The sequence below is a fragment of the Patella vulgata genome, chromosome 3 (genome assembly GCF_932274485.2).
Source record: "Patella vulgata chromosome 3, xgPatVulg1.2, whole genome shotgun sequence".
Classification (NCBI taxonomy): domain Eukaryota; kingdom Metazoa; phylum Mollusca; class Gastropoda; family Patellidae; genus Patella; species Patella vulgata.
The window spans coordinates 55,529,142-55,554,387 of NC_065881.2; the positions used below are offsets into that span (position 1 = coordinate 55,529,142).

The 25,246-nt window shown below is 36.3% G+C and overlaps 1 long non-coding RNA gene across 1 annotated transcript; it reads right to left on the reverse strand.

Moving 5' to 3' along the window:
- Nucleotides 1-4,354: 4,354 nt before the first annotated feature.
- On the reverse strand, nt 4,355-15,526 carry LOC126816810 (uncharacterized). The gene is made up of 4 exons (XR_007678613.2): nt 15,411-15,526; nt 15,041-15,171; nt 6,874-6,999; nt 4,355-4,535 (listed from the first exon to the last, which is right to left on the reverse strand). It is a non-coding gene; the product is annotated as an uncharacterized LOC126816810 (long non-coding RNA).
- Between the last annotated feature and the right edge of the window lie 9,720 nt (nt 15,527-25,246).

Consider the following 25,246-nt stretch of genomic DNA (forward strand, 5'->3'; position numbering starts at 1 on the left):
AATCATGTGATTGATTATAATAACCATGGTCACCAGATTTAATTAATTTTTAAAAATCAAAAAGTAGATCCTGAACTGTTACAAGCAATTTTAAAAGTTCATAAAGGTCCAACCAAATATATAATTAATAACAGATAATAAAATGAATATAATTACACTCCGGAAAGTTCTTTTAAAAACATCTATATTTAGCCTGTTCAGCTTTGTCATATCTGTTTTCTTTTAAAGATTTACAATGTATTAGAAATTCAGATATCTTTGCTCATTAGTAAAAAAAATTAATTTTCAATTTTGTGTGATTTTCTGATTTCACTATATGGTTACCGGTAATTCAGAGGTGTTCAAATTAAGATTGCATATAAACATTGGGATCAAATTAATAGCCAAGATCTTTATGTTTAAAATCTTGTACAAGTCAGTCATATTCATTATGACCTACATAGGTTTACAAAACTTAAAGCGGACACTAGTGAATAATGCTTTGGTCTTTTAGGCCAGTTCTTGTTTTTTTTTTTGATAATTCAGTAGGGCTGTTTGGAATATGAAATTAATTGTCCCCCATCTGTCCGTCACAATTTTTGAGACACAATAACTCTCCTTCTTATTGATCTAGAATGTTCAAACGTGGTGTAGGTGTTTATTCGTTCAATGCCTTGATGGAGTTCGAAGATGAGCACTTTATGCTAAGGGTAAGTACAGATAAGCAATTTGATAGGGTGATGCTTTGGGACACAATAACGATATTTGTTAATTAAGTGAGATTGATGAAACTTGATGTATAGTTTCATGACATCAATACCTTGACTAAATTCGATAATGAGCATTTTCTGCTCAGGGTAAGCCGAGCGATAAGCAATTTGATTGGCCGAGACTTTGGAACACAATAACTCTCCTTCTAATTGAGCTAGAAAGTTCAAACTTGGTGTAGGTGTTTATCAGGTCAATGCTTTGACGGAGTTCGAAAATGAGCATTTTCTGCTTAGGGTAAGCAGAGGTAAGCAATTTGATTGGTTAATGCTTTGGGACACGATAACTTTAGTTCTAACTAAGTGAGGGTGATTAAATTTGGTGTATAGTTTTGTTACATCAATACCTTGACTAACATCGATAATGAGCATTTTCTGCTCAGGGAAGGCTAAGCAGAGGGAAAAGCAATTTGATTGGTCGAGACTTTGGAGCACAATAACTCCTCATTCTAATTTAGGTAAGCAGAGATAAGTAATTTGATTGGTTATTGCTTTGGGACACGATAACTTTAGTTCTAATTAAGTGATAGTGAGGAAACTTGGTGTATAGTTTAATCACATCAATACCTTGACTAAGTTCGATAATGAGCATTTTCTGCTCAGTGTAAGCCGAGCGATAAGCAATTTGATTGGTCGCGACTTTGGAACACAATACCTCTCCTTTTGATTGACATAGAATGTTCAAACTTGGTGTAGGCATTCATTAGGTGAATGCCTCGATGGAGTTCGATAATAAACATTGCCTGCTTCTGGTAAGCAGAGATAAGCAATCTGATTGGTTGATGTTTTGGGGCACAATAACTTTGTTATGATTAAGTGAGAGTGAGGACACTTGATGTATAGTTTTATCACACCAATACCCTGACTAAGTTCGATAATGAGCATTTTCTGCTCAGGGTAAGTAGAGCGATGAGCAATTTGATTGGTCGAGACTTCGGAACACAACAACTCTCCTAATTGAGGTAGAATGTTCAAACTTGGTGTAGGTGTTCATTAGGTGAATGCCTTGATGGAGTTCGATGATAAACATTGTCTGCTTATGGTAAGCGAGATAAGCAATCTGATTGGTTGATGCTTTGGGGCACAATAACTTTGATGAAACTCTGAGTATAGATTCATTATATCATTACCATGACTAAGTTTTGATGATGAAAATTTTCTGCTTAAGCTAAGGAGAGATAAGCAATTTGATTGGTCAGGACTTTGGAACATAACAACTCAACTTTTAATTGTTTAAACTTGATGTAGGTGTTCATTAGGTGAATGTCTTGATGGGTTCAATGTTTAACATTTCGAGCTAAAGCTAAGCAGAGCTAAGCAATTTCATTGGTCAATGCTTTGGGACAAGATAACTTTGATTCTGATAGAGAGTGATGAAACTTAGTGTATAGTTGATAATCAGTTTGATTGCTTGATACTTTTGAAAAAAATAAATGTGCGATTAATTAATATGTATCATCTATTTATTTTGGGATTTCGGCTGGGAACATCAGCCTCACTGTTGGCTTGTTGTTACATCTATTTTCTTATTGAAAGCTCTAAGTCCCAATTATAGTGTTTGTATGTGTAGATAAATATATATTATTACAGACAAATGATATCAATGTTACAATAAAAACATAGACACATTCAAATGTTATTGTTAGAATTATTTTGTAAATATTCTGATTGTATCATCATTGAGTAAATGATCTGTAATGTTTTTTTTTAGTTATCAGTCTTGTAGATAGATTTATTAATCTTGCTATAAAAAGTTATTCTTATACTTTTGTTTGCAAAAGAGCATCTTTTAATTTTATATGTGAACAGGGATTAAACTGTTTCAATTTAGATATTACAATTTATTGTAAACAATGTAAAATGGCCTGAATATATTCTTTTCTTCATATTTAAAGAGGTGTTGAAATGTTTTAAAAAATCCTTGAATTGCCTTAAATTATAAATGTTAGATGTTGTTCAGTAAATTGTATCATTAAAAAATTGATTGGATTAGATTTACCTGTTTTTCAGAAAGATCAGCTTAAGATATATAATGGTTGTCTCATAATCTCTTGATCTAGTGACAAGAAATATTAGACATAAATCAGCCTATATTGCTATATTTAATCATCATGATTTTGTTAGAGAAAAATGAAAAGAAAGTTCTTAAATGTTAAAAATGTGTATTGAATTGTATGTTTATTTGCACAAATATTGTCTTTCAATATAAATATATATTTCTTTCTAATTATAACAGGATATCTACTGTATAATTAATTGAAATAAAATATTCATATCATTAATTATGTTGTTTTATGTATGATTTTTGAACAGTTGTTAAAATGTAGAGTGTGCTGTTCTCAACTTGATTATTATATCTGTGGTGTTATACACTTTTATACACATAAGATTTTATACACTTACTTGAGACACCATCATTATAGGAAACAGATTTTTGTGTCTTTGAATTATTCACACATCATTATATTTGTTTAAGATAAGGAGTGTAATTGATTGCTTGATTTGATATTACTATAATCAGCCATTATATAATCAACCATTACTTGACTTCCTTGCACCATAACACTCAGTTACATAACTTCTATAGTCCTTGACCTAACAAAGATTTAATATTAACATATTGGTTACTTGGCATATCATCATTTTTATATGCCCACATTTTCATGTGGACGTATATTGTCATCGCCCCTGTCCGTCCATCCACAATTTGTTTGTGGACACCCTACAGGTCACAATTCTTATCTGATTTTGACAAAACTTGAAATATAGGTTTATCTCCAAAAGATCTTGGTTCCTTTCAATATTGGCATGTATCGGATCAAAACTTCATGGATTTTGACCCCTGGTTGTACGAAAAATCACGTTTTTAGCTTGTGGACACTCTACAGGTCACAATTTTGATCCGATTTTAATGAAACTTGAAATACATCTCTATAACCTAAAGATCTTGGTTCCTTTGGATATTTGTGCATATCGGATCTTAACTTCCTGAATTATGGCCCTTGATTGTACGAAAAATTGTGTTTTTAGCTTGTGGTTCCTCTCTATAAGAGGTCAAATTTTTATCCGATTTAAAAACAGTTTGAATACATCACAGTTACACCCCAATCGTGAAGATCGGACCAAAACTGCAGGACAAAATGGCCGCCCCTCGTACAGCTAATAGTGGAATATATGGTATATCAAGGTTATGGACCCTCTAGAGGTCACAATTTTGATCCGATTTTGACGAAACTTTAAATTTATGTTTATATCACAAAGATCTTGATTCCTTTCGATAATCACGCATATTCGAACGTAACTTCTTGGATTATGGCCCCTGATTGTTGGAAAAATCGCATTTTTTAGCTTGTGGTCCCTCTAGAGCCACATTTTTTTCCGATTTAAAATTTTGAAATTTTCATACGTTCCTTAGAAATATAACAATTTTCAAATATTTAATTACTGGGACGTGCAGAAATTGAGCCATTCGCCCATCCATTACGTTGTCGCTATTTCCAGGGACATTCTTGGAGATAATAGACCATGAATTGATTGAGATTAATTGCTTGTTACTTTTCTCTGGCCAAACTGTGAACTATTGAAAAACATTAAAGATCTGAGTAAAACCATTTGCTTTTATTCTTTAAGATAAACCTCTCCGAACAAAAATAATAATGTAAAAAATTAATCAAAGACTAATGTTAAATGTCCATTAATGGTTGAATCGTAAGAATCATGTGCGCTTCTCACACAAATGTCAATACGACTGTGACCTTTACCAAAGAATGCACTTCCTGTATCCACAACCTGTAATAGATAATGCATACATAGGTTAATTATAAACGTTTGTTTGAGTGGTTTTTACTGATCACCGACAAGAACCGACAAGAGTTTTTACACCGACAAGGAAACATATATAATATATTATAATATATGTTATACACAGAGGCCGCGGGGCGGTTTCCGAAGTGGGGGGGGGGGCTGACAATTGAGAGACAAAGTCCCGAAAACAAAGCGTGTTGCTGCAGGCGCTGCAAATTGAAATTTTGATGTGAGTTTTGGCATTAACCGTGTATGTTAATAAGTCAAGTGATATCCTAGATTTGCACAATATCAAAGGACAAATTATCATAGGCGTAGGAGCCAGGGGGGGGGGGGGGCAAAAAATTTATTTTCGGGCAATGAAAAATTCGACGACCTTTTTTTTTTCTATTAACGTTTAGAGAAAAAATATAACTAACTTATTTCTATGAGATCCACACTGCCCGAAAAAGTATTTTCTCGTCTTTTTCTTGTCCACTGAATGCCCGAAAATATACCCGAAGCTCTCTTATTTGTATGTATGCCCGAAAAAACGGTATTGATTTCGGGCAATTTTCTCTTATGCCCCCCTGAATTACTTTGAGCTTCTACGCCTATGCAAATTATGAGATGCGACAGAGCGCAAATGCAAAATGGGATGAGAGAAATGTAAAATGTTGACAAGTAAAAAAAAACCAAAAAAACCCAGCATTTTTCCAATAAGACATTTGTCATTTGACACAGTACTTTTGACGTTTTAGATTCAACTTATTCGAGGTACTTTGACTTTATCATTACCGGTATTAGGACTTTGTACATTGTACTTTTTACATATAATAATCGGTAACACATTTTAGCAGAGCATTTGATATTGGCAGTAATACCATTTCATAGACCTGTGACTGAACCGATTTTTTTTTTTTTTTTTTTTTTTTTTTTTTTTTTTTTGCTGGGGGGGGGGGGGGGTCCTCGGGCCCTGACACATGTATAGATCATGTTCCTGAACGCAATCAATATATGAAATCATTTAAATTCTCAGATATGATGTGTATGGGATATGAATACTAATGGGCTCTTCCATTAAAAGGCAACAACGATTGGATAATTGCTCGATAGTTTCCGCCAAATAGCGAAAATTACCGAAGTAATCACGTGCAATTACGTGCATGTTTTTGTTTATACGTCGCCATTTTGGACTATTGAATTGAAAGCAAAAACAAAATGGATAGTAATACGAAGTCAGACGAATAATCAATCCTTTTTAGCCAACATATTGACGATGGAATAGATGTGAATGCAAATATCGACGAGGATCTATCCAAAGCCTGTAGAAAATTTGGACCAAAAGACATTCTTTTCCAAGAATTCTGACAGTGAACCATGATTGAAGGTTTTCGGTATGTTCAGAGAAGGATTTGACCGACAGTTTTAAGTGGACTATACCCAAAAATACTTTACAAAGGAACTCTTGGGCGATAAATACTTTCAAGTCTTGTAGTGTGTGGAGAAATAATCGCAATGTGGACGAAAAGAAAATTCTGAATGATGTCTTAGACATGGATAACCGATCTAAATACATGTGTCGATAAGTACGCCGTCTATTTCGGTCCTGAATGTTAGAAACTGTACCATAACAAATTTTAATTGTCAAAAGAATAAAAATTTATTTCTGTGGTTTTTTTTGTATTATTTCGATCCTCTACGTCATCAGCGGTTGATATCAGCCGAATAGATGACGTCATTAGCGGTTGATATGAAATGTAATATCAACCTATGATGATGTCATGACAGGTTGTTATGAGATATAACTGCTATGGACATCAAAGTAAAAACTACCGCCAGTTGTATATTTATAGATAACCCTCTCTTGTTGATTTTTTTCGGACTGGTTTGAACTGTTGTAACTTTAATAAGAATGTTTCGAGCATATTTCCTGTACCACAGAAAAACAATCTGTGTATATTGTTTTTGCATTTAATTACTATGCGTCATAGACAGTCTAATATTAGAGATCCCGCTATACAAAGCCTTAAAAAATCAAAACATTACTAGAAAGACCCATTCTGAATTTATGATCCGAAAATTTGATATGAACAATGCAACTGATTTTGAAAAAAATAGACCCAACATAAAGAACTCTCCACGGTGTTGTGTCCAGGAGACTCCCTACGTCTTAAAACAAACGGAGAGATAACTTCTTTATGACGAAAGAGGACATACTTGCAGAGTGTTCACAAGAAATCGTGAATTGACTTGATTTGTAAAGAAAACAGGGACATACCTTTGTCTAGAAGGAATATTCTAACTGACTTTAAACCTTTATAATACAGTTAAATAAACTTACTTTGAACGGGATTTGACGACTGTATTTGCGGTTTAGCTCTGGAATACAAACATGGGCTCCATATGGAATACCAGCGCGATTATCCATGGCAACACTCACATAGCTTGCACTACCTTGTAAATAGTCCTAAATCAAATACAATAGAAAAAAAGTAGTTTATAATCGTATTTTATTTATAAGTTAAGAGATCTACAGGGCCGCTTCCCTGAAGCCCTTCAATTCTTGCTAACATCTGATATTGTTGACATGTACAGAAATAATGTAAAGTGGACGTATGTTATCGCCAATCCCTTCCTTATCTCTACCCGTCCCAGCATTCTTGTTTTGCTCGTGAATGGGATTTTTCACGTTAAATGATATCTGACTTTATATTTGATCTCGGATAAGTTAATGTGTCAAATATTCTTCTAAAATTATGAGTAAATATAATGTCAAAGCGAGTAAAACTGCATTTCAATGAAAATTGCAATTAGACATTGTTTCTCAGGTGATTTCAAATTTGAACTAGACTTGCCAATTATCCGCGGAGTCACCAGAAAATTTCCTTATATTCTAATAATATTGTAGCCTTGCATAGTTTGGTTCGGGTTTGCATTTATTGTTATGGTTCGCTCTCCTTTAAATACTAACGCGGTATGAATATATTCTCGGTACAATGACCCAAGTCTATAGACTGGATAGGCTAACCTGCTCTAATACGTCAGACTCGCTCCTACGTCACTCCTTTTCTGACCTGCATATTTGTAATTTTAGTAATATGATTTTATTTTACCAGAAGGTTCTATTATTGGGAAGTTTGTATGTTTGTCAAAACGAGATACTGTTTGTAAGCTTCCTGATTCAAATGTTCAGTTCATTCATAATAACAAGAATGTAAATGATGACGGCGGATGTTAAGTCGAGATGTTAACCAGTGTATCAATAATGTTAACCCTACTGTGTCAGAAATTAATATTAACCCCATAAATTTACAACAAATATCTAGTAACTTGTCTGCTAGTCAATCAAGTGCTCTCTACTCAAATTTTTAAGTGATTATTCATCAGTGTTTGTTGGACAGGACAATAAACTTGGCGAGTGAGATATCTTGCGACACAAAATAGAAGTTACCCTGGGTCATCGTCCCATACGGCAACGTGCATACAAATTAGGTCGTAAACAGAAGAATGTTTTAGAACGTATGGTAGATGACATGCTTGATCAACGTATTATCGAAGAATCAACAAGTCCGTAGGCGGCTTCCTGTCTTTTGATTGCGAAACGTAATAATTAATCCTGTCGTTTCGTATGTGACTTTCGACGCCACAATGACTGCCCGCTGTTAGATGCACATGCCATACCAACCAGGCAAGATGCTTTAGAAAGTCTCGGTGCTGAAAACCCAGTCTTCTTTTCCACATTGGAGTGGCTTTTACCAAGTAAGCATAGATTCTGCTTCTCGATCATACACTGCTTGGCGTTGCCATCTTGGTCTCTACCAGTTTAAGAGATTACCAATGGGCCTTAAGAATAGTCCAGCTATATTTCAGCGTATTATGGTAGCTGCCTTGAGAGGATTGTCATGGAAACATTGCTTAGTTTACCTCGACGATGTAATTATTTTTAGTAATACTTTTCAAGATCATCTGCAGCATATACAAGAAGTTTTTGATCGTTTGAAGGAAGCAAACCTGAAACTACACCCGAAGAAATTTTTCTTCGCTCATTCGAAAATAAATTACTTGGGTCACATTGTTAGCTCTGAAGGAATTGCACCAGTTCCTACCAAAGTTGATTCTGTATCCTCTTATCCCACACCTACCTGTCTTAAGGATTTGCGGACCTTCCTGGATATTATCGTAAATTTTTTATTCGTAACTACGCAGAGATTGCGACACCTTTGAGTGGACTGAATCGTGTAAAAATGCATTTGACTCTGTTAAACAATTGTTACTTTCAGCGCCGATAGTTGGGTATCCTATTTCTAATGAACCCTTTAAGCTGTTTTCCGATGCTAGTTCATTTGCTATCGGCGGTATGTTGTGTCAGACCCAGAATGGAACTGAACGGGTTATTTCATATGTAGGACGATCTTTAAATGGTGCTGAAAAACAATATGGTATTACTGAAAAGACTGTCTGCCTCTAGTATTTTGTGTAAAACATTTGGAAAGTTATTTGAGATATTTGCACGTTTACAGCTGTTGTGAACCACTCTGCCTTACGCTGGCTCTTTGAGATGAGGTCACCTGTTAGTAAATACGCACGATGGATTGCGATTCTCAGTCGTCCAACTTTGACATTTTATATCACCCAGGCATCAACCATGGCAATGCTGATGGTGTTAATCGTCTCTTCCCGGAATGACATATTTAGACTTCAGACATTTCAGACGTTTATTCATATAGTCAATCTAATCATTCATATTGTATCATATCATTCATGTTGTATCATATAATTCATATTGTATCATATATACCATATATCATATATCATTCATATGTCATTCATCGTTCATTCTGGAGAGTGGATCTATCTCGCCCTTGCAATGCCTAAAGCTAGCCAATTAATATTAATTAACATTTTGACATTTAAAGACTGACTTAAAGATTGTTGACAACCATGGCGACATGACAAGCTAGAAGCCATGCGCATGTTAATGGTTATTGGCGAGGCTAGTCACATAAATCCAGTCAATGTGGGAATTGCCCACAGATCTTAATCCTGCTGATGATCTTAGTCGTGGTCTCACGATTGACAGAATGACAGAGAGATAGATGTCCGGTCCAGAATTTCTTAAATGTCCACAGTCAGAATGGCCTGTCCAGTCAAATATGTCAATAACAATCTTATTTTGTAGAGTTAAACAAATATGAATGTGCCAGAAAATTATTTGCATATTTGAAAAAAGCAATCAGTGATACGTAACATTGTATCTGGAATTTCGTATTTAGACCAGTATTTTTACTTGAATACCCCTTTAATAGTGTGACATTTATTCGATTTGAATTATGAAAATACAATTGTACCAGAAAACTATTTACATATTTACAAACAGAAATGAACGTGCTTTTCACTAATATATAAAATGATACCTGGATTTTCGTATTTGGACTCGTTTTGATGGTTCATGACAATCTTGTTCATGACGTGAGAGGCCATATCAGGCGTCAACTTATCCCCAAATGTGACCCTAGATATCTGGATCTCTGGTATCTCCGACTATGGCTACTGGTTCTTCTCTGAACCGAATAATGACTTCAAAGAGATTACCAATGAGAGACATGGACCTTTCAGTAAGAACTGGTTCAAAGACGTACCCTGGGACTGACAAGCTGGGTCGAACACAATTCGAAGAGGTGTACTGGTTTTATCCGGACGGCAGACTCCAAAGTGAGGCAAATAGTAAACAGGCTTAATCGGTTGACTGTCTTCTTCTAGACTTAGTTCTAGACTGAACATTGTTTTTTATCCGAACCGATGACATACCATCCTAGTAGAGAATGTTTGGCTCATGGTTCGTACGGTAGTCCTTCGCGTTATTCTGAATCCGCATGAAGGTGTGTATACTGTACTCCAAGGATGAGATCAACGGGACCTTCTTCCCGACTGAAGTTTATGTCTGTTAAATAATTGTTTATCAAGTACTGGGACATCCATTATGGTGTAATCAATCTCGTGTGCTTGAATGTTGAATTCCTCAACACCATTTAGTGCAAATACTTTAAAGTTTACCAGACGAATATACTTCTGTGAGAGTTGTCTCCCCCAACGACAGAAATGTCAGTAGATTCGATCTTACCTTGGAGACCCAAGGCTTTGGCGAAGGCTTTTCTTATGACGGTTGTACCGGCACAGCTGTCTATTCATGCATTGCCATTCAAAGTTCTTTCCTTAGGCGCTTTAAACCGGATTCGGACGACTGGCAACATTGCGCGTTTGTCGTAACACATTGCTGACTGGCGTATCGGAGTGTAAGAGTTTGTGATGGTATCGTTGACAACCATTTTCATTAAACCGTTGTTTGTTTCGGCACTTAAAGATATTGTGTCCTCTAGAAAGACAAGAGAAAAATAAGTGTTCTTACGTGACATGAGTGAATTTGGCTTTATTGTCTAAATTTCTGAACCTTTCACACTGTGACAGATACTTTTTCTTTTGACAAAAAGAACAATTCTTGAATGACGATCTTTGACAATTTTGAGCATGACTGGGTACTGCATTGACAGATCACTTATAAGGTAAGTAGATAGGCTTGTTGCGGCATAAGTTTTCTTGACATCACCAAAATCAGGATCGAATTCGGCTCTAACTTTGGATCTGAGAAATGTGTCTATGTGCGTGACTGACGGGGTTTCACCTCATGTAGTTTGGTATTCGTTCAACAATTTTCCTAAGATTGTCCCTGGCATTGATATCAGAAAAATAATTCAGCTGAGTTAGACTAGCGATAGCATTTATTACATCTATTGAAAATTCTTTTAGAGCATTTTTCTCAGTTATCTTTGGACCATTGGTGAGCTTGGTTACGTATGCTCTGGCTATTCGACTAGGTGAACCAAAATTAACTTTCAAAGTCTTTAAAGCAGTCGCGTACATACTTCCGGACGATCCCAACGTCAGTGTATCCTGTTGACTAGACTCTAATGTTGACGTATGTTCATCTGGCTGCAATATTGACATATGTTCGGCTGACTGTATTGTGTTTGTGTGTTGAACTGACTGTGATGCAAGCGTATTTGGGACGGAATGCACACTCTGAACTGACTGATCACTTCTTGACAAAGTTTTTATGTATTCTGAGAGCAGATCTTCAATAGCATAAAAGTCATTCGTGAGGTCTACCCCCCACTGTACTAATATTCCTTTCTCGGATTCATCACAATATTCTATAATTTCACCATTAGCAAAAGAACATTTTTCATAGTCTTTTCTAATTTCTTTGAGCTCTCTCTCTCTAATTTTCTGGCGTCCCCTTCACCTTTTCTGAGGTAGGTTTGAATCCGTGTAATAGAACGTGTATACTTCCACGTTACTGTTTTCTGTGTTAGCGAGCAGCACTGAGCTTTGACGAGCTCTCTTCTTGTGAATCAGAGTCTGCGTTTGGAAATGGGGTGTCATTTGGCAATGGAGAGCCCATTCCTGTAGTATTGACGTTACTAATGGCTGGCTCTGTCATATTAAGCACCACGCAGGTAACACAAAGAGTTTGTAGTTCGCCGATACGTCGACTGTATTCTCCAGAAGCTGTTGTGACTACTCGCGTTGTAGCTATTCAAGGGCTCAATGATATTCTGTTAATGACGACGTATATTAAGACTTTAGACATGTGGACGTTTATTCTTATGATGACATATATTTAGACTAAAGACATTTTGCGCCGCAAAAGTGACGGACACTTAGTTACGAATAGAATAAATACCAATCGTCTTAAACATAGGGGATGGTCGATTGAACGTTCCAGATTGAATTCTCTAAATCCCAAAAATAGTGTCAATCGAGTGAAAAGGAGAATTTCGGAGTACAACGCGTGTGCCGACTGCATAAAAATATCTCAACCAATCATGGCAGCTGAAAGTGAGTGAAACATAATTTGCTATTTAAAATACGTCACGATTCTTCTCACACCACCTCAGCTGTCGGGACTGGCAGAACTGTGACAGGACTTGATTCCGTATCACTTGATTTAAAAAAGTATTTATTCAGAATTCTTATATACAATCATAGAGGGAATAATATGAATAAGTTGGATACAGTAACAAGCAACTTAATGCTTATATAAAACTGCTTCCAGAATGGAGTGACACGAATATAAATTTAATGATCAGCTGGTAATGTAATACAATGGGAATGATTATCAATATTAGGGTTTTAGTTAACAATGAGATGACAGAGGTATATAAATAAAAAGAAAAATAGTCAAAGGAAAAGAGAGAAAATCGGAAAAGGAACGGGTGCCCGAGTACAGATTTGGATAATAAAGTTGAGGACGCGATGCCAAAAAAAAAAACGCACCAACCTACTATAGTTTAATGGTACTGGTATACACATATCTCACATTTGACTGGGTTACAGAGGCTAGGTCAGGGAAGTTTGTATGTACTCAGACAGTGAGTAAACGTTGTTCACAATATAAAATTTGAAGGGTAATTAAAAAGTGGCTCGTAGAGAATGATCGATTAAAATTTTTATTTCGGAGAATTGAAGCGTTTAGTCAAAGTAATATATTTGTGAACGACTGAGAGTAAACAGATATTTCTATTTTTAGAAAGACTGTCATTTCCAAATAAAAGTGAATTAATGTTCTTGTAATGGTAGTCCAATGTATCACTTGATTGCGATTCTGTCAATTCGGGACGTTCCGGAGTGACAATTGAGCATCCCCATAGTCATTTACGAAATGACGAACCAGACGACCCTACACCACCAAGTAATATTGATTATCTTCCGGAGAGGTTGATGATAATCTTTTACCCGAACCTGATTTTGCCCCTACTGATAATGATCCTAATTTGTCTCAAAATGATCACGACTTTTGATAGAAAAAATTCTTAAGAAAAGATTTTGCAATAAGTCTTGGGGATATAGAGTTAAATGGCTTGATTATGACTCATGAGCTAACTCCTGGGTTAAGTTTTCTGATTTAATTGATAAGTGCCAAAAGCTTGTAACAGAAACCCATGATGTGATACATAACTTGAAAAGAAGATAGGTAAAAATTGTTTCATATTCCTAATATAATGTCTTTTACTGGCAGTTTAAAATAAGTTGTAAATGGTGTTTTAGTGGGGCCTATGTTATTTGAAGAATGCTTTTGATGTTAAATGTGCTATTTATGATGGTTCAAGTTGAGTAATTCACAGGCTTTATTTATGATATTTGATAATTTGATAATAAATTTACAAAAGCATAAGCAATTATAAAGTTCCCAATAAGCTCTACTTGTTAATCTGATAGTGTTTACAATGTTAAATTAGTTGTGAAAATAACATTTAACATAGCACACTGTAAAAGTTGTGAAAAATAGAATGAACATGTAGTATTGTTATGAGATTTCCACGTAAAGGGATGATGGTATAACTTGTGTACTGTATGATTCCTTGATAATGTAACCCATTATTCCACTGGTTTATAGTAAGTCACAATGTGTTATAATATAACTGTAAAAATGTTAATGGTTGATTTAAGTTTTAACTCTTTATAATTCTGATATGTTAATATTAACCCCCTGAATCCTGAAATTATTGTAAATGTTATCACTTTCATTGTTTCTACTTCATACATTATTTTGTATCGATACTTATCACACCATGTGAGATATTGTTAGACCTGTGATTTGCACAATATGCTTGATAAACATGAACGCTATTTCCAAGGTTTGAAACGAACGACTGTTTTACAGCTTCGTCATTCGAATGTAACTCATAATTCTGAGGCGGCGGTGATGTAGCGACACGCCTTGCCTAGTTTGGTTCTGGTTTGCATTATTGTTATGGTTCGCTAAAAATACTAACACGGTATGAATATATTGGTCTGATGACCTAAGTCTATTATTGTAGTGACCTTCCTTGTTAGTCTAGATTCTCAAGTCTCTTGTATAGTTAGAACGTGATGGGAGACTCTAATAACTGTTGTTGTGCTTTGTGTCATAATTATCTGGTTGCATGTTATCTGTAACAGCCCTGCAAGCTACGAAAGAGTGGGCAATGTCGACAAGAACCCTGTTCTCGTAACAATATTCAAGTTTCCTTATATTCAAATAAGGGCGGTTGGGTGTCCGAATGGTTAACGCGTTGCATCATAAGGTTTGTCATTGAGTCAACCTAGTGAGTTTTCTCCGGGTCCTCCGGTTTCCTCCCACTGCTAAAGCCCCTACACGCAAGCGAATTGATGAAATAAAATTGAACCATATGTCCCGAAATGACCTAGTTTGTCTCTAGTGGACGTTAAACCCTTTCTTTGACGTTCCGAAAATAGTCGTGGTTCCCAAAGTGGCCGCTCGTTCTTTATTGAGACAATTGTGTTTCGGCACATCTTTGTTGTATAGAAGAAATTCACTAGGGAGCTTAAGAGTTGAATTAGTCTACACAACGAAAGGTTTTGTCATCGTATTTTCATTTGAAAGACAGTACATTATAAGCAATTTATCCCCCAATTAATAAGGAATATAGAAGCAAAAAAAAGCTTACTTGTAGTGTTCTAAGCTTAGCTCCTCTCATATCAACAAACCCACCTTCTAAAGCGGAGTTATCCGGATAGTAGCCCGTTCCTCTTGCTGGATACCTGTGTGCTCCCCCAGTACATTCAATACCAGAAGCAGCTAAAAGATATTATTAAGTCTTTACTAAATTTTACAGGACACTGCTACGAAACATTGCAGCCATTCAGGTATTCGTTTCATAGTAGCCTAAAAACATGAAACTATTTCAGGACTTTCAGGTCGAGAGGTACGCAAGCATATGACCAATGGAAGATGTACTTCCTTTCCATTTTAAACTCCTGTTCATTAAGGAACGCTGTGCCCTGTTTATAAAAACTCCACCACCACCACAAACTTACCATTCACTCCGGCACCAATAGTCACCAAAACTGTTAAAATCAGTAACATTGCCATGATATTTTCTAAACTGGAATACCAACCACTCACTTAAAAAATTGTTTATCTGGAGTTTTCGTCAAGTGATAATAAAATGGGTCATCTGTCGACGTGACATATTCTCAGCACTCCTTCAGATAAAACTTCGTGTATTATTATAAAAATATCCTCGTGGATTTAGTCACATATTTTAACTAAATAATATTAATAACCGGTTTGAATCAGTTCTTTGTACAATGGAACCCAAAGAGGGGTGGGACATAACATAGCCTGTTCCCCGATCCAATATCGGTTAATACCTATTCCGTTTCCTGGGGAACGTACTATATAACAACCGGAGTTTAATTTTTAATGATTTTATGAACCAAATTATAAAACGAGATTGCCTTAGTGTTATTGATTCGTTTGGATATTAAAAAAACGACCCATATCCCTAGTAACAAACCCCAAGTTATGAAACATATATACCGTATATTGCGATTAATAATCAATTTATCTTAAATGAGCTAAATCTCTAACTCCATGAAATTCGAAAATATAAACACGAATTAAAATTCAATATTAGTCCATTTCAATCAATGTTATTGTTTTGCCGTGAAAATATGGTATCCTAATGTCCAATATTTAAGACATAATGAACCTTTTAAAATAAGTACACGAGTTGTGTATTCTGTGGTTTCGGACGCCATATATTATGAACAGACAAAAACAGTGTAGAAGTAATTAGTAATGGTTAGTTTACAAACGACAAAATAATAACGAAAAACGCGTCTCTAAGCCAGCGTAAACAACTGTCGTTCAATTTGGACTGTTTAGGTATTTCATCGAACATAATTGATTAGAAATTACAATTAAAGAACTAAAAACTGAATATAGATCACTATAATATACACATCCATATTACATTAAATGGTACTTTTAGTTTTAGACCCGCTTTCGTCTAATTTAAGGTTCCAAATACTAGAGCCAAATGCCCTTTAACACAAATATGTGACCGTCTGGGTTATTGCGTATAGTACAATATTTGTAATATCTTGGTATCCATAAGACAAATGTCAATCTTTGGTAGTTAACCACTATACTTAGGTATAATATGATATAATATAAAAATGTCCCCTTTATAGTTTATCTTGGATTTATTGACCCCGAATATCACAGGGTATAAGAATATAAACCTACATGTATTGTTACATAAGATTGAATCACTGAGTGTATCAACTTCAGAATACCCGTATATTTATTGTAGTGATGGCATTGAATATTTTGTTAACGATTATCCTACTTATAGGTAAGTATTAAGTCTTATCTGAATTTCCCCAGGGCAGTAAATTAGAAATTGCCCACATAGTTGATTTTGGGCTTGTTATGGTCTAATTAATCTGAAGCCTATATAAAGACATGCACATTGCTCTTACTAATGTATCTTTAAGTGGTTTCTTAAAATATATATTGTGGCAGGATGCGACTAAAAACGTTGCGATCATAGGCGTAGGGGCTCAATGAATGTTAGGCGGGCAGAACCTGAAATGCCCGAGAAAATTTCGGGTTACAGACGGTAGCACCGGTCGTCTGCGAGAGTCGAAGGAGCCCCCCTTCTCCCAAGAAAACTTGGGAAATTTGACACCACAGCAACTTCAAAGTGATCTAATACATCCTAACTAAGGTGGATGACTCGAATACCAATCAATGGTTCACAGTCCACGGAGACGGGACTGTCTGGAGAAAATTTAACTGCCGCAAACTCGTTTTTCTGTTATCCGAGCCCATGAATACAGCATCTTAAATGTGGTCCAATATATGCTACCTTAGGCGGCTGACCTGAATCCCCAACAACCAATCTCGGAGTACGGGGGCCTCGACCTCTCAGATAAAATTTTGAAAATTTAACCGCCGCAAATGAGGTTTTCTGCTATTCTGACCCGGGGGTTAAGCAACTTAAAAGTTGTCTAATCGTTTTGCAAACGAAATCCCAATCTATGGCGACCAGAATTCCAATCATCCAATCAGACTGTTGCATCTGCATTGACAAATGATAATCGATGCCCGAAAAATGTCACACAAAGTAGAATGGCACCACGCCGGAGCCACGCCGGAAAATCCAGATGAACTTTCTCGTTCAATACAGGGATCGAACACAGGACCTCCGTGTTAGCGAGCCAACGTCTTGCTCAATGAGCCACCGTGGCTGCCAATTGTAGTTGTAGTCCGGTGGCTGAAGGGGGGGGGGGATCGCCACCCGAGCTGTGAATTTATGAGACCAAGTTTTTCTAGACCAGTTTTTTGCGTAGATTCCGAATCTGGGTGGTGATCAGGCGTTCGAGGGGGCGTTTTCGAGATATAGGGGGTCAAATGTCTACAATGGGGGGGGGGGGGGAGATGTCATTATGTTGACGTAATATATTAATAAAACATAAATTTCTAAGAATGCCCATCTATAAAAAGTGTTTATGATGCCCCTGGTCAACTGTTTTGAATTGTGGGGAGGTGGGGTGGGGATAGCATGTGTGTGTGTGTGTGTGGGGGGGGGGGGGTTGGGGGTGTCATTATGTTGACATAATATATTAATAAAGCATAAATTTCTAGGACTGCCCATCTATAAATAAGTGTTTATGATGCCCCTGGACAATTATTTTGATTTGTGGGGAGGTGGGGTGGGGGTAGCAGGTGTGCGTGTATGGATGGGGGTGGGGGGTACAATTGGCGGGAAGTGAGTTCACGTTGATGATTTTCTTAGAGCTTGGTAAAAACATTACTTTTGGATTCCACTGCACATCTCTAAATATGTGTATACGATTACCATTGTATGGGGGAGGGTAAATGTATTTTGGGGGACAGAAACCACTTGATTAAAAATTAACCTGAAAAGTGTTTTCTCGAGTTTTCGTTCAGTGCTAATATCGTCATTCAAAATATTAAATTATAATGGTACTTTTCGAGGGATCTGGAAATGTACATAAAAAACATATTAGTTTATTCTTATAATATGTGCGGGATAGATATCTTCTTGGTGGCTGATCAACAGCCCGCGTATATCCTTTGGATATGCTTCAGATACCCATTCACATTGTAAATCTTCATTCCGGCCTTGTATCGCAGAGTCATCTTGTTCGATCATTAATTTTGCAACTTGTCTCCATATTGCTGCAACATAATTATTGCGTTTAATGTGCAGCAAAAGACTACTCGGGCAAGATGGTAATAAAGAAAGAAAGTTTTTTTTTTTTTTATCACAATTAAAATTAAGATCAAGGTACAAACATTTTTTTCTAAACCAGCAATTACGTCATCAGAAGCATCATTTATCTATCCCAGCTCTTTAAAAATTGTTAGAAAGTTGGGATTATCTTGAAAAAGAAAGACAGATAGTCATTACCACTGAAAGCATGTACCGTAGGCCAAGATATTCTCGACACTTTCAATACTAATCTTGATTGGATCAAAAAATATCAAGATTAGTATTAAAAGTGTCGAGAATATCCTAGAACTGACAACCAACCACGAGGACACCAAAATATCTTACCTACTCCTCTTCGCATTGCAAATTAATGGAGGTGCTGAAACAAATTGTATTCTGCGTTCCTGCTCGGGGGTAATAGACATCCCAATCATACAAATTTTGATCGATAATGAGAAGGGCAAAGGTAGAAAATATCGCGAAAGACGACTTACATCACTAGATGACGCTAGAAAAAAGATTTTCTGGGTGAAAAAATTAACAGACCTGTCTTTATTACCATCTTGCCGTATACGCGGTCTTTTGCTGCATGCCTGGAATGAAGATTTACAATGTAAATTGGTTTCTGAAGCATATGCGAGCTGTTGGCCAGCAACCAAGAAAATACTTATCTCTCTCATATGAACTTTTGATTTTGAATCTTCGGATGAAGACAAACAATAAACTAACAACTAAACATATCTCTGAGTTAATGTGTTTTTGATTTACATTTCCAGATCTCTTGAAAAGTACCATTATAATTTAATATTTTGAATGAAAACGCTAACGAGATACCGCTTTAAGCTCAATTATGGACGAAATGATTTCTGTCCACAAAAATACATGTTGCCACCCGCCATCACCCGCACCGCCCCCCACCCCCACGGCGGGCACTCACCCCGGCCTCCACCTCCATACAATAGGAATCTTATAAACATATTTAGAGATGTTTCATCAAGCTCTTAGAAAATCAACGTGAACTCATTTTCCCGCCAGTTTTATCCCCACCCAACCCCTCCATACGCGCAAACCTGCTACCCCCACCCAACCTCCCCATAAATCAAAACAGTTGTCCAGGGGCATCATAATTACTTATTAATAGATGGGCAGTCCAAGAAATTTGTTTTATTATTATATTATGTCAACATAATGACATCACCCCCCCCCCCCTCCCCCATTGTAGACATTTGACCCCCTATATCTCGAAACGCCTGATCACCACCCAGATTCGGAATCTACGCAAAAAATCTGGCCTAGAAAAACTTCAGCCACCGGACTATTGGGTGTGGCTAAAACTCTACCATAGCACGGCATATTCAAGACATGTTCAGATTTGAAGGGACATATCGATTAACACCATTGCCCGTGAAAACTTTAATTACAGTTGACAATACGAATCGAAAATACTACTTAATACGTAATAATATAAAATGTCAGTATATTTTTATTTAAACAACATTTTCCGAAAGTTCAATTGTCAGAATTTCGGTTGTTGAAACCATGGATTTGAGACCGGAAATCGTATAAATGGGATGTCGTAAGTGCAGTTGTCACTAGATATTCTCAACGGTGTGTGTGTGATTAAGAATATATTCGCTTTTTTGTCCCCCGCCTTTCGAAGAAAGCAGGGGTCTATTAAAGTGGGTTCGTCCGTCCGTCTGTCTGTCCGTCACACTTTTTGGGACACAATAACTCTCTTTCTGATTGAGCTAGAATGTTCAAACTTGGTGTAGGTGTTTATAAGGTCAATGCCTTAATGGAGTTTGAAGATGAGCATTTTCTGCTTAGGGTAAGCAGAGATAAGCAATTTGATTGTTTGATTGGGACACGATAACTTTAGTTCTAATTAAGTCAGAGTGATGAAACTAGGTGTATAGTTTTATCACATCATTACCTTGACTAAGTTCGATAATGAGCATTTTCTGCCCAGGGTAAGCTGAGCGATAAGCAATTTGATTGGCCGAGACCTTGGAACACAATAACTGAGCTAGTTGAGCTAGAACAATTAAACTTGGTGTAGATGTTTATTAGGCGAATGCCTTGATGAAGATCGAAGATTAGCATTTTCTACTTAGGGTAAGCAGAGATAAGCAATCTGATTGGTTGATGCTTTGGGGGCTAATAACTTTGGTTTTAATTAAGTGAGAGTGATGGAACTCCGAGTATAGATTCATTATATTATTTCCTTGACTAAGTTTGATGATGAGAATTTTCTGCTCAGGCTAAGGGTCGATAAGCAATTTGATTGGTCAAGACTTTGGAACATAATAACTCTGCTTTTAATTGAGGTTAAATGTTTAAACTTGATGTTGATGTTCATTAGGTGAATTTCTTGACTGAGTTCAATGATAAACATTTCGAGTTAAAGCTAAACAGAGCTAAGCAATTTCATTGGTCGATGCTTTGGGACAAGATAACTTTGATTCTATTTGATAGCGAGTGATGTAACTTAATTTGATTGCTTGATACTTTGGAAAAAAAATAAATGTGCGATTTATTAATTAATATGTCATTTTTTATTTTGTGATTTCGGCGGGGGACATCAGCCTCACTGTTGGCTTGTTTAAATACTTGTATATGCTAATTAAGAATTTTGTATGTGTATGCTGTCCAGGGCGGGGGTTTTGATGCAACAAAATCTAGAAAAATATAATATTTCATGTACACATTCTTACATTCTATCTGTATCCTGTATACATTATGTTTGTATTGTATGCTGTCCTGGACGTTTTGGCACAATAAATCTATCTACTTGTTGTGAACAATATTTTCAATAGTATTTGCAGACCAATCACTTGATGCTATATATTTCATCATAAATATAACATTATATTTGGGGTGACTTAGTCAAAGATTAAGTACAAATCAACGTTCCAGAATATCACATTTTATGATATTTTCGAACAATGATTAACTCAATGATTAGGCTAATCAAAGTTTATAAAAATCGTAGTTTAAAATTTAGTCAACTTTCCAGAATATGACTGGTCAGAAAATCGGAGATTAAATCTATATATTATTATGATTAGCACTATAGATTATCCACATAAATTTGTCCCTAAAAGGGCGCACAAACGTTGTTTAAAAAAGGGTTGCCATGCAAGGTACATCCACATTTTGCAAGGGATGGACAGAGAAAAAGCTAAAAAAGCGAATTTCGTACAATAAGAGGTCATAATCCAGAATGTTACAATCCGGCATGCGCCATTATTAAAAGAAACCAAGATCCTTTGGATTTAAACCTATATTTTAAGTTTCATCAAAATCGGAGAAAAATTGTGACCTCTAGATGGTCCACAACCTTGGTAGTACATGCTTTTACACTATTAAAATTTGCGAAAAGAGGAGTAGCCATTTTAATTTACAGGTTGCAATTATTAACAGATTTGGATCCAATTCAGTATGATCCATCATAGAGTTGTACCTATTTATACATCTTCGGTATCCCCTTGGCTTACTTTACCCGATGAGAGTTACTTCCCTTTGCCAACTTCCTTTTCAATTAACGATATATGGGATTGGACGATAAAAATAGCACGGTCATTAAGGGCGGATAACTTGAAAACGTGTCCCAAAAATAGATTAACCCAGGGGTTAGTGGAGTATAACGGAATGCGACCACTGGGCATAATGAGGATGCTATTTATATTGGTCCATGCCCAACCCCCAGGGACAAAGCCACGCCCAATTTTTGTGCTTTTTTGTCTACAGGCTGGAATTCTGAATGGATCAAGTCGGAACTTGGCATATCTATTGCTTGTACCGTAAGGTGGCAACTATTTATTTTCGTGCATATCCCGGCCCCCAGGGGTGTCGTACCACACCCACTTGTTTGTTAACATTTTGTCTGTAAATATTCTACAGGTTGCAATTATTAACAAATTTTGTTCAAATTCAGCATATCAATCGTTTCAATAACAACGTTGTACCTATTTATATTGTTCCATATCCAACCCCCAGGGGCAGAGCCACGCCCAATTTTTGTGTTTATCGTCTACATGCTGCTATTCTGAATGGATCTTGTTGGAACTTTGCATATTCCTTATACCGCAAAGACAGCAACTATTTTTTTTGTTGCATGCCCCGACCCCTTTTCATGCCCACTTTTTGTTAATATTTAGTATATAAATTTGGCAAAACAAACTCCAACGCCTAGCCTTCTTTGTCTCTTGTCATTGCAGCCATTTCATAGTTATTAAAATGCTCTTAATTTTAAAAAGTACCTTATTAATCAAACCAGGAATGTGGACGTACATGCTCAAATATATTACAAAATAACATCAGGAAAGGTTGTTTTCGTGATAGACTTTCGTAGACAATATTGAAAACATTAAAGATAATATTAGCTGTGCTAAAAGGACCAAGTTTCAAACCTTTAATTCAATTGGGCACATTTACATTAAACAAAACTTACCTTAACGATTCAAACGCAAAGCAAAGATGTTTTTTGTGAAAGAAATTACGATATAATCGTATAAATGAAGTATACTCTAGTTGATCAATTGACTTATAGGCCCAAATTCTCACGAAAGTAATTATAGGGTAGTTATTTCCAATTAAGATATGGCAAATTTGGTCAAAATGAAAACTAGAGACGCCCAATCTTGCCAGAAAAATACCCCATTCCTTGAAAAACTCCAATGATGCAAGTACTGGGCAAAAATATCAGGGTATCACTAACTGGCAACCCGACGGCTTATTGTCTGCCAGCTTGACTTAGGAGCGCTTGTTATCTTGGTTGAATGGTTGTGTGGCTTTGGAACACTCAGGTGTTTAAACGTACAAAAGACTCTTCAATTAAACGGCGGAAAAAGTAAAACCGACGTTAATCTGTGACCGGAAAACACGGTTTTTATGAATTTAGCCGGAACATGGATACAGATAAAACCGACGAATGCAGTGTACAAAATAGCTCACGGGATATAAATGCCGTATTGGTAAATGTTACCGGGGAAAAGTTTGGCAGGCATTGTGACGCTGTCTGGAGGCTGGAGTCCAGCCATGAAACTATTCAATTGTTTTTTCGGACAACTAGTTTCATTATATATAGCAATCGTTGTGAAACTAAAGGAGAGATATTTTGATTTGACAGTTTTTACGTATTTTTGATAAATTTTAAATGTTCCTATTATTAATTAGAACAGGTTTCGCTTTAGTTTTTATATTTTACGCTGAAATTTATTGCTTTAAATCTTCCTAGTGCTAAAACGGAAAATTTGACCTTTTAACCTCCGGGGCCACAAAGAACAAAGGTGAATTTAGCATGTTTACATTTTTATTGGAAGAGTGATTACTTTCGATCATTTTCAGCATGTTTTCAAGATACAAGAATGGCTACGCATTCACTTTCGGTGCAAATGACCTCATTTGACCTTTGACCCCGAATATCTCGAAAACATCCCAACGGCGGACTGATTACCACACGGCATCGCATTCTACACAAAATTTTACTATAGAAAAGTTGGGTCTGGTTTTGTGCTCATTTGATGGAACCCCCCCCCCCCTCCCCCCGCCCCACACACACCCCGCCGCACTGAGCCTCAGGTCTGTTAATTTGAATATCTTTTTAGTCCAAACATATCATCAAATCACCCAGTTTTTACACAGACTGGCATCTTTAAATTAAACAAAAAAAATCTTTATTAATCATACATTTCAAAACTTACATCATTTCATTGTTTCTGATGATTTTTATTGTTATTTCTTGATTAAATATTGGAAATCGTTGAAAATCAATAGGATTCTTCGTCTGGTGACCTTAAACACCGTGTATAAATTTAAAGTCAATCGGATATTAACTTTAGACTCTAGAGTGTCCACAAACGTTTTCAATGTGATTAAGAGCCATAATTCAAATACTGCCATCAAAGAAAGATTTTTAAATTTTAGCACAAAAGGCCCATGAACCTGAGATGCACCGCTGTAATAAAGCAGCATGTATACTTAAGGGGCCACCATTTTAGCAGTTATTCTTTGATTTTGATTTTCTTTCACCGGTATGTTGCCAGAACACATGGGAAGCAAATAAAAAGGACACATCTCACCAAATATTCCTACGCCGTCACGAATGTGGGGCGAAAGTTATTTTTAGTCTTTCTCTCCCTTCCCCCTTTCGCATAGCGATTTTTGTGTGGAATCAAAGAAAGGGGTTTGAAAATACATTTTCTGCCAGGTGTTGGTGAATATTTATGATTTTAAGGCGGAAGGATACAGGAATTGAGAGTTTGGTTAGGTTGAAATGTAGGACTGAAGGTTTCAATTTGTGAAAAGGTTTGAACCGGTCTAAGAGGCGAGAATTAACATTAAAGTCAATGGGGAAATCATTGGTGATCTGTGGCCATCCTGGATAATCAACCACTTAAAAAAAACCTCCCGGTTACTAGACTAGGAGCCCAGGGGGCCAACCTAACTGAATTTTTTCCTATATGTTATCAATGCATGTATATCTGGTATCATCAGAATGTAAGTCTGCCGGGTTTCCGGTGTTGGGTGTGGTATTCCACGCCCAAAATGCCATGCACCCCAACTAGGCTAGATTAGCTCAAAAGTGTACCACATGAAAATCGTACAGAACCCACCACACAA